Source organism: Adiantum capillus-veneris, chromosome 6, assembly GCF_014529385.1.
Source record: "Adiantum capillus-veneris isolate H3 chromosome 6, ASM1452938v2, whole genome shotgun sequence".
Taxonomy (NCBI): Eukaryota; Viridiplantae; Streptophyta; class Polypodiopsida; order Polypodiales; family Pteridaceae; genus Adiantum; species Adiantum capillus-veneris.
The window spans coordinates 155213877-155225173 of NC_140936.1; the positions used below are offsets into that span (position 1 = coordinate 155213877).

Consider the following 11297-nt stretch of genomic DNA (forward strand, 5'->3'; position numbering starts at 1 on the left):
GGCGGCTACTCCCAACGTGCCTCTAGGAAACTCTCTTCCATGTAGCTTTTCGTGGGGTAGAGACTGTATCATGATTCCTTTCCCAACTTCCTTGCCCTTTCTTAAGAGCACCACGTGCTCATTCTTGCTAAAAGACAAATTTTTCGTAGCCATCTGTTTTTCGCAAGAAATTAAAATGAAATCTATAAATATCAATACTACTACACACTACTTCCCTCAGGTTGTGATGTTCTTCTTGATATTCACATAAGTTTCATTTTCACATATGAAATCCTTGCGGAGAGAGAGAGAGAGAGAGAGAGAGAGAGAGAGAGAGAGAGAGAGAGAGAGAGAGAGAGAGAGATCATGGATAGCTACATTCTAAACATCAATTGTCATCAATGCACAAATGCTATGAAGATGGTAAGCTGTATATTAACTATACTAGATTGCATGTGAATAATGAATCTCAAAAAAATAGAATGCTTCCGCATTTGTTCAAAGGGCTGATTTGTACAGCCGAATGTGGTTGAATGTCCTCTAGATTTTGTTTTCTCCAATACTGCAACACCTTCAACAAAGTAACGTGGGTTTTGTTTAGTCTTACATCAACATAGAGAGAGAGAGAGAGAGAGAGAGAGAGAGAGAGAGAGAGAGAGAGAGAGAGAGAGAGAGAGAGAGAGAGAGAGAGAGAGAGAGAGACGATGGGTTTTGTTTAGTCTTACATCAACATAGAGAGAGAGAGAGAGAGAGAGAGAGAGAGAGAGAGAGAGAGAGAGAGAGAGAGAGAGAGAGAGAGGATGGCCGATGGAGAGGACAGGGATGGAGAGAGGGGGAGAGAAAAGGAGAGGGAGAGGGAGGATGGCCAACGGAGAGGACATGGATTGAGATAGAGGACTAGGAGGAGAGGTGAGGGACAGGAAGAGGAAGAAAGAAAATTGGTGGGAGGGAAACAGGAGGAGGGAAGAGGGGAGAGGTGGAGAGGATGAGGGATAGAGAGAGGATAGCTAAGAGGGGAGGAGATGGTGAGAAGGAAGGGGGTAAAGAGGTAGGAGGATGGGATGAGGTGGTAGAGAGGGAGGAGGAGGAAAGAAGGGAGGACCATACCTGTCTGGAGCAACAACATAAAATGGTCCTCTCAATCTTTACTCCTCTTTTTATACTGTAGAGAGGGGAGAGAGAGACACACATATAAAACACACACACACACAATAAAGGCGAACATGCTTTGCTGCAAATTCAAACAACAGCAAGCATCGATCTAGATCAGCACACTCTGGTCATGAGGGGTATACATAAGGAGACATTTCACAAGGGGTATACATCTTTAATCTGTGTTCTTAAATGATTTGGAGCATGAAAGTATCAGCATGAAGCTCTTTGACATTTTCCACGAAGATAATCTTGGCAAACCTGAAGAAATTGGTCGCCAAAAGTACGTCAAAAATATGAAAAAAAAACTGTCGACACACTTAAGAGCATTATCACATGGAATCTGTCTTACAATAGCATAATCACCATCACCACTTCCAGGAATATGGTGAACATATCGGCATTCCTCAGCTTGCCTAGCACACCTTCCACGAGTAAAATCTCTGCATACATGTGCCCATACATGCATAATTCCATAAATTATGTCAGACTGCCAATTTCCAACCCACCACAAAAGAAATCAACACCATCAAAGGTATCAGATGAGCTTTTCAAACTAGCTTAGAGCACTACATATAGAGCTATGATACACCTCTTAATATCAAGACCCAGATTCTAGATGCCAAAGGCCCCCAAGTTTCTCTGTAAGACATAGAAATTGAAGTGCGTCGAACCAAAGGGGTGAAAAACAAATATATCTCGAGCATACACAACATTTATCAAAGTTTCTATTTACTAAGACCTTAGAACATGTCATCTTATGTACCTGCACAAGATATTAAGAGCAAGTTGCTCGACATAGAAAGTGTTCATGAAGGAAAATAAATACAAGAGAAGTCTGAAAGTTTGAACTATGTCCAACCTGAAAGTTTGAACTATGGTCAAAAGGGACGTTGCAGACATATCGATATTTATGGAGCGGGGCTTCTAAAGACATATCGATATTGATGCAGACATATCAAACATATCGCACAATCAAAAAAGGGGCTGTAAATATTGAGGAATTGGGCGTAAAATGCAGAAAACCAGTATTTGGAAATTATTGCTACTGAAGAGGATATTGGAAACTAGTATTTGGAAATTATCGCTATTTGGAAACGAGTATTTGGAAATTATCCTTCAACCTTTGGAAATTATCGCTATTTGGAAACCAGTATTTGGAAATTATCCTTCAACCTTCTACAGGTATTGGAATCGCTAGGGTGGTGCAGCTCGAAGACAGGAATCGCGAGGGGTGGTGCAGCTTCCTTGACCGCTTGCCGGTGAGAGAGAGAGAGAGAGAGAGAGAGAGAGAGAGAGAGAGAGAGAGAGAGAGAGAGAGAGAGAGAGAGAGAGAGAGAGAGAGAGAGAGAGAGAGAGAGAGAGAGAGAGAGAGAGAGAGAGAGAGAGAGAGAGAGAGCTTACTTGGGCGTACGAGTAGACGAGCTGGTGGGCGCTTTCTTGGGAGTTGATGCCTGCGTAGGCGCGTCGAGGGCTGCGTAGTCACAGAAGGCATATAAAAACGTAGGGAGCAATAGCGATATCACTATTGCTCCCTTTATTTTTGACTTAAAAATAGCCACAAAAAAAAGGTAGCAATAGCGATATTGCTATTGCTCCTTTTTTTTGGTTCAACACTTGGTTTCAAGCAACTTCAAAAGTTGACCATCCTGGCTACTCAAAGGTTCTACTTCAAAGTGCACCATCGTGGCCTTAGCATGTGAGCACTCTCAACTTGCATGATGCCAGGTACAACTTGCATTCTAGCGCTCATCCGCCCTACCTCCCCATCAACAATTTCACTGCATTTGATCTCCTTGTGATAGTTGAACCCGCAGTCTTACCCGCCACAAGCAACATGAGAACTCCGCAGCTAGCACTGAGCTATCTGTAGCATCTCCCTTGAATTCTAAAGCGAATTTCCATGATTCAAAAGTCAACCACATGTGTCTCCTTACAAGTTGTGGCCTCTACTTGTTGCTACCACGTGCTTAAAAGATATTGTGCTTATTTCCCAATTTGTATGTGCTTGATAGGAGGACAATACGATGGTTGTTTAATTTTAATTTATTGGAAAATTTACCAAAATACCCTTGTATCTATTTTGGTTGGATTGTTCAAGATTTTCTACTCTTTATTCCCTTTTGACAATTGAGATCGGTTTTTGAGAGCTTAGCCTGTAGTTAAATTACCTCACAAAAAGGAAATCATGTCTAAAATTAATGAAGCAATTCATCTTCAAAGCCTACATAATCAACTCAAATTCTAGTTTTATCATCTTGTATTGATAGACTTTCGACCTTCTTATGAAAACCTACAATTTTTACCATCTTTGACCATCTTTTAGGGAACGTAGGTTCTTACCCATTGCAGCCTCGACTCAGAAAGCTCCATGTTTTGCAATAGTACCACCACAACCTTGGAGCAACATCAATGTGCAGCATCAATGAGCGTGCAATCCTTCCAAAGTTTTGACGTGTTTAATGGAAGCTACAACCCAGCAAGATTGCAAGATGAGGGAAGGTTGCATCAAAAAGATACCGTACATTCAGTATGTGTATGTGTGTGTGTGTGAGAGAGAGAGAGATATTAACAAAAAAGAAAAGCGTGTGTGTGTGTGAGAGAGAGAGATATATATATAGAAGAAGAACAGAGTTTTAACGTGGTATGAAACTATAGAAAGAGACTTTAAAGATCTAGGGAGTATTGCTTTTAATATAAAAAATTGAGGAGGCAATAGCGACATCGCTAGTGACTCCTTTTTTTCTTCTGTGTAACCATTTCACCCTCCCTACTCTCAACATTTCACTTGTATCAAGGAGTTATATAAAGAGATGGCTCAATCCAGCTTACCATTTTTTTCCATCTTTTAGTTATCTCTCCTCCTCTACCTCTCTACTTACCATCACTCACCATCTCTACTCCTCTACCTCTCTACTTAGCATCACTCACCATCCCTCATTTCTACTCCAACCTCTCCCTCCCTTAACTATCTATACAAACCTCTATCCACTCTACCTCAATTCTCTCCTCCAACCTCTCTCTCTCTCTTGACTATCTATAAAATCCTCTATCTACTCTACCCCATTTCTCTATCATCTTTCCCTCCAGCTGCCCCTCCCTTCACTACATCCACATACCTTTGTCCACTCTACCTACATCATGTGCTCAGGGCACCTTCACTACTATCTCTCACTCTCTCCTCTATCTCCCCTTCTCATCCTCTCCTCCTGTCCCTCACTTTGCCAACACATTCCTCCCACCTCCATCTCTCTCTCTCTCTCTCTCTCTCTCTCTCTCTCTCTCTCTCTCTCTCTCTCTCTCTATGGAAAGCTCTCATTTCATCGTTCATGTAGGTGGTGTGGGGGTTGGCAAACCACACCACCTATCATCGGAAGGATCTTTGTTGGTTCTATATGGAGCTGACATAAATGCACTAGCTAGTTATAATGTGTTTGCCCTAGCAAAATCTGTTGAAGGTGAACCGTTAACATTTCCTTTGCAGAATGCAAGTAAAGGTAATAGCTCTCCTCTTTATGATTTGGATGCTAAAGTTTCCACAGAGTATGTTGCATTCTTGGATTCCCCTGTGAAACCTACTACAACACTACAATCTGCCGACATACTGTTGCTTTCTTCTGATGAAGAGAAAGAAGACTTTCACTTTGACCCCACCAACAAAACACCCAAAAATGGGGTGATCGACCTAGACTCCCCACTACAAGAGGGATGTGAGAAGGACCGGGCTTCGATCGGTGATTCCTTTAGCATAGTGGAGCTAGCGTTACATCCCACTATGAGATCTTCGAAGCTAAAGACCTTGATCGCATCATCGGAATGGGAGTGGGTGGAAGAAATTCCATCAAGCTACAATGGAAACATGGTGTTTGAATTTCCACCTCAGCCTAATATCGAGAGGTCAGCGATGGATGGAATGGAGCAATCAGTGGATGGTCATGTGTGGACCAAACCAACAACCACAAACATCAAATTTCCAGCAACTATAAGGAAAAGCTATTGCGAAGGTGATTTCGAATGTGTGTTTGCAGAGTGCTCACAAGTGTTATCTACAGGAATACCCAACCGGTCGTCTTGGACAGGTATTCCTTATTCTTTTCTTTTATGTACAAGGAAAGAGTGACAAAATCACAATTGTAGGCATGGAATAACAGGTAAACTAATTGAGAGACCAATGCTAAATGGTGACTTGCAAAAGTATGGAACCTTGAAGTGCTTCTATTGTCAGCATGTGCCTGCTATTCGAAAAACCTGCGACAACTGCCAAGTTTACTAAATAATGCCAACCGACAAACGCTATTCTTGAGCCATGGTGCACCAAGGCTTCCATGACCATGATGTCAAACTAGGGTCATCCAAAAGTACCATTGCAAGGGTGAAGTCTTTGGTGGCTGAGGCCGTTGATTCGCTTGGCATCCAAGGTGGGCCAAGAAAAATCCAAATGGAGGTGGTTAAGCTTATTTCCCAATCTGTCCTTCAACCTTCTTCAGGTGAATGCACGTTGCTTGGACAAGTAGAGTTGTCAGTGCTACTTCAAGAAATATTTCCTCTTGTTAAAAGCCAAAGGTATGGGAAATGCATTTTAATATACTTTATAAACTTAAAGTCTTATATATTTCTAAACTTTCATGATGTTCTCCGCAGAATTAAGAATTGGGTGCATAAATTTCGTGGGGAGTCGAGTGCTCGTGGAGAGGAGTCATTGATAATTGACTTAAAGAGACACTTGACATTTGTGTTTATCCACGGAATGCTTTTTCCAGGTCAATCTAATAGAGAGGAGGATAGATGTTTTGTATTCAAGATGTCGACAACAGGTCCTGGCTTAGGCATAGATCTTGTCAATAGAATGCAAAGAAATGGAAATGGAGATCTAAAAAGGGTGTGGGTTTTCTTTGATCACGTTCGACGTGTCATAATAATCAATATCTAATTCTCCTAAATGATTTTCTCTTATTAAACTGATCATTTAATGTGGGGAAGTGCCAGGGGAGAAAAAGCTAGAATATTGGTTAAGCTAGCAGACCGGCCACAGTAGGGATCCAAAGGAGGGAAAATAGGGATCCAAAGGGGGGGCCATCTGCAAAAGAGCCATGTGCAACAATGGGCTAAAAAGACCCTAAGGTTCAGCCCATTAAGACTTCCAAAATGCTAAGGTTCCAAAATTCAAAGGTTGTGTCCAAAGGTCAACCCTAGGGGAAATTGGATGCTTTGTGTGTGACCAAAAAGTCTTTTCAAATCCCTACATAGGAGGGGGCGAGCCTTGGGAGTAGGTGATGAGAGAGAAAGTCACACACACACACACACACACACACACACACACACAGGCTCCCTTTACACAAAGGGAATTAGGGACACATGTCAGCTCCCTAGCCCATATGCCCACAAGGTGTGCCCAATTGCTATTGGATGGCCTTGGAGGTGGACCAATGAGAATTAGGCTATAGTAAATCTAGTTTAACTAATTTAAAAACACTTAATAAAAGAACCAATGAAAATTAAGTCTCCTAGATGACTATTGGACAGTCTCCCAAGGGGTCCAATGAGCATTCAGCAGCCCAATGGCTTGCCTGATTCCTATTGGACAGGAGGCAAAGGGTTCCAATGAGAGTTTAATTGAATTATTAATTAACATAAAGCTCTCACAAAAGGTGAAAGGGGGACACATGTCAGAAGGCTATCACTTATGCTGCTTAATAGTCATTGGCTTGACTTGGGGAGGGCCAATGAGGGTTGAGCAAGAGCAAATAGCAAGAGGGCTCGCCCAAGAGAGAGAGGGGGCTGATTTTTGCAAGGCATTATCACACACACACTCACACAATCTCATGTGTGAAGAAAGAGAAGACTATCTCTTCCCAAGCTTTAATGGAGAGCTCATCACCTTCTCCAAGCTTGTGAGATAGAAGCCTACATCGACACACTCTTGGCATGTGGATGCGAATCCAACCAAGAGCCAAGCTTCAATGCATTCTCATCTCCTCTACCAAGCTAATTACTAAGCTAAGCTATGCTAATATGAGTGATTATGTGAGGAGATGTACATCTTTCTCGTAAGATACTCCTTCTTCCTCTCAATCTACTCTCATACCCTGCTAGCTCTCACCATCTTCGAAGGTGTGTGAGGTCTTGGGTCTGAGACCGGGGATAATTTAAGTTGTGTTTGCTAAGTGTTTTGCTTAGTGCATGAAGCTTTCATCTTCATTGCACTAGCTAGTCTTGAAGGAACACAAAGAATTGTATTGTACAATGTCTCTCTTGATGGGAGAAACCATAATACGAAGCCTTTTGGAGGGGGGACCGGCTCCATGCAAATCCGGTTCTCGACTGTTGTCAATAGCTTAATTTCTCTCTCTTTTGAAAGTATTGTTCATGCTATCTAACTAGGTGTTATGCTTTTTGTTGCTCTCTCCACCCAAGCACTCTTGTAATTCTCATTAGGAATCTATTCTAATGAAATGCCCACTATGTTCATGCTAATTTCCGCTACACAAGTTTTTAGGCCATTAAAAAGTTACACGACGGGTAGAAGGATGGACAACCATGGCAGCACGTGTTTACAATCCGAGGCAAGTTTTAATTTAATTCTTTTAATTTTATGTTCAATACTCAACACATATTGACACATACTTAAATGTTAATGTGGATTTGTGTTGATGTTCAGTGTCCAAGAATTAATGAAAATTGCCATATGTGAGATGAAAGAAGGCGACACTACAACACATATGATATTTTGGCAACAAATGATCAACGTGCTAGAGCACAATGGGGTGCCCCTACCAGATTTTGATGGCTTTATGGAAGATGAAGCCCAAGCAAACTGGAATGCGGTGCGCACAATTTTCAATGGAGGTTCGGATATGGTGATGAAAGGTAGGGAGAGATCATGCCTTTTCCATTGGAAACAAAGTCTAGGGATCCACACCACAAAATATGTTCTCAATGCATTTCAAGACGAGCACAAGCGACTGTGTCGAATGTGGCAGTGCGCGCAAAGCAGTGAAGATGTAGAGGCCCAATATCGGTTCATTCGAGCTTGGTGGGCAACAGGAAAGGTGATAGATGGGAATCTAGGCCCAATGGAGTGTTGGTTGAGTTGGTGGCATGTGAGGTACCCTCATTGGACGAAGGAAATTGTTGGTGTAAGTTTTCAAATTTATTCTAGAATAGGTTGTAGGATGTCCATTTAATTAGACCCTTCATGATATCAATGAAATATATTAATTTATTTTTTTGTAGGCTTTAGATGACTATTGCATCGAGGTCGTCCCTCGAACAAATCTCTCAGAGTCACGTCACGCTTCATGGCTAGCAGGTGAAGGTCACAAGCCTAAAATTTCTTTGTACGATGCAACAGTTTCGGATATTGGGAACACTCTTCTTCAACAATCCAAAAGAATGGCATATACAGAGGGTAAGTATATAGGAAGCGGACCAAGCATAAGCAAGATAAGAGACAGGGCAGCTTCACGATAATTTCACACACCTACTCCATCACAGAGTAGTCGTGTTGTGAACGATGCAATTGGAGGAACTGATCTTCCAAAGGTGCTAGAGTTTTTTGGAGACTGGGTTACAATGACAAGGCGACGCAAGACATTCGGCAATGTTATAGGCGAGGAGGTAAATAGTTCACACAGGCCAGAGTATGTCACTCAAAATGTTGCTCAACAAAGAAAGGCTCGAAAGTTGTCATTTGGAGATGCATCACAGGTAATCCAAGATCATTCTATGGACGAGGAGAATGACGGGGTGACAATTAGGGCCATCAAGGTTGACATAAATGACACCATGTGGGCAATTCGCAGGTGCAAACCGGGGTCTAAGTTCACTTGCCAAGGAAAAATCAAAGGAGGAAAGTGCAAGAAAAAGGTGAATTTATGCAAAGAGGGAACAACGGCACCAAGTTTTTGGGGGAAATGCAACTGGGAGGGGCGTAACAATGAGACATGGGTATGGTTTTGTAGTGATGATGTCAAACATGTGTGGGATGTATGTCCATACATTGTGATGCGGCCTCCAAGACCTCCACTTGAGTGGCCAGTGGCACAGGGCACGAACTTAACAGCGCTGGAAGTAAAGTCTTTGCAGCTAGCGGGGTTTCATATCGCAACAGAAACTATGGAAGTGCAAGGGCAAAGACGTGTGGGCAGGTATAGGATAGGTGTTTCTGAAGAGGCATTGAAAAGGATCGACAGTGCTTTAGGACTAGAAATGGTCATCGAACAAGTGGAAATGGTAAAGATCAGTAAGCATGAAGTCTTCATTGTAGTAACACCAAACTCGAAGTTACGTGGTGAGAAATATTGAGTCACAGTAGCTAGGAATCCTAGTTGTACTTGTAGAGACTTCCAAAGGAGGTCAAGGGAAGGAATGACCTATGTGGCTTGCAAACACTTGTATTATGTCTACTTGAGAGTGTTTGGAATGGACATAAACAACAACATGTTCATTCATCGGCTGATAAAGAGCTCAAAACTTTACTGAGTGCAAAAAGACTATTGTAATTATCTAGCATTTGTTGGGCTATCACATTTACCTGAGTTGTGCAAATGATGATATTTGTTTTGACTTTTCAACAAAGTGAATTCTATCATTGTTGTCTTTTGATATGCAATTCGTGAATGTGTGATGAGAGAGAGAGAGAGAGAGAGAGAGAGAGAGAGAGAGAGAGAGAGAGAGAGAGAGAGGTGACACACACACACACAGAGAGAGAGAGAGAGAGAGAGAGTTTGTGGGGGGAGGAGAGAGAGAGGGGGGGGTAGAGATAGACAAGTGAGAGAAAGAGAGACAAAATCAAGAAACTAAAGAGAGACAGATTGATAGAGAGAGAGAGTGTGTGAGTTCTATCATTGTTGTCTTTTGATATGCAATTAGTAAATGTGTGATGTGAGAGAGAGAGAGAGAGAGAGGTAGAGATAGACAAGTGAGAGAGAAAGAGAGACAAAATCAGCAAAATAAAGAGAGAAACAGGATGAGAGAGGAGGTCCTTGAGTAGAGAGAGAGAGAGAGAGAGAGAGAGAGAGAGAGAGAGAGAGAGAGAGAGAGAGAGAGAGAGAAGGGGAAGAGACAGAGAGAAAGAGATAGAAGGGAGAGAGAAAGAGAGAGGAGAGAGAGAGAGAGAGAGAGAAGGTTGAGAGAGAGAGAGAGATTCCATTATAGACCTCTAGGGTCAAATATGACCTATGGGGCCAAGAAAAAATATACAATATGTTAGGTAAAGGCGGTGTGCCTCACCGTGCTTTGCCCGTGTCCGTCGGTCAATGTCCGACCCCCCACATTTATCTCCTTATTCTTTATACATACAAAGAATAAGGAGCTCTCACTCTCTCACAATCAGCTCATATAGTGAGATTTGGGAGCTCCACCCCACATCCTAGTGTCGTGCTCTCTCTCTCTCTCTCTCTCTCTCTCTCTCTCTCTCTCTCTCTCTCTCTCTCTCTCTCTCTCTCTCTCTCTCTCTCTCTCTCTCTCTCTCCCGGCCGCACTCTCTCCATCTTCGCTGCACACATGCACGCCTTTGATCCATTCCTTCACAATTGGTATCAGAGCTTTGGCTTCGCGACAAATGGAGTGCTATAGAGAAGTGAGCTTTCGGCTACGGTGAGCTCGTTTTTGGTGGAAGCTTGAGATTGGTGAGCAACCACCAGATCTGTGCTCATTGAAACTTGAGGGACATTCCCAAGCTTGAGAGGATGGTGTATTGCAAGTGTGTATGCTTTTTTGCAGCCATACTTGCAGGAAGAATGTAGATTTTCATTTTGTAGGTCATTTTCGGGCTCTGAAACATTGTCTTTTGCGTAACTTTTGCATACGAAATGCGATTTATTTAAGGCTAGTATGTAACCTTGGGTTTTGGCACACTCCAAATGTAACTCGGCCTCGTGTGTGTGTGTGTGTGTGTGTGTGTGTGAGAGAGAGAGAGAGAGAGAGAGAGAGAGAGAGAGAGAGAGAGAGAGAGAGAGAGAGAGAGAGAGAGAGAGAGAGAGGGATAGGGATATGGATGTATATAAAAAGGGGGAGGGGATAGAGGTAGAGAGAGATTTAGAGAGAGAGAGAGAGAGATTGAAAGAGTGGGAGATAGAGACATGGAGAGGTAGCAGGAGACAGAAGGGGAGTGAGAGAGAGGAGATAGAGGGAGGGGAGAGGGAGAGAACATAAAACCAAAAAAC

The 11297-nt window shown here is 42.6% G+C and overlaps 1 pseudogene; it reads left to right on the plus strand.

Moving 5' to 3' along the window:
* The first annotated feature begins 8102 nt into the window (after window positions 1-8102).
* Window positions 8103-9712, plus strand: LOC147456541 (uncharacterized; annotated as a pseudogene).
* The last annotated feature ends 1585 nt before the right edge of the window (window positions 9713-11297 follow it).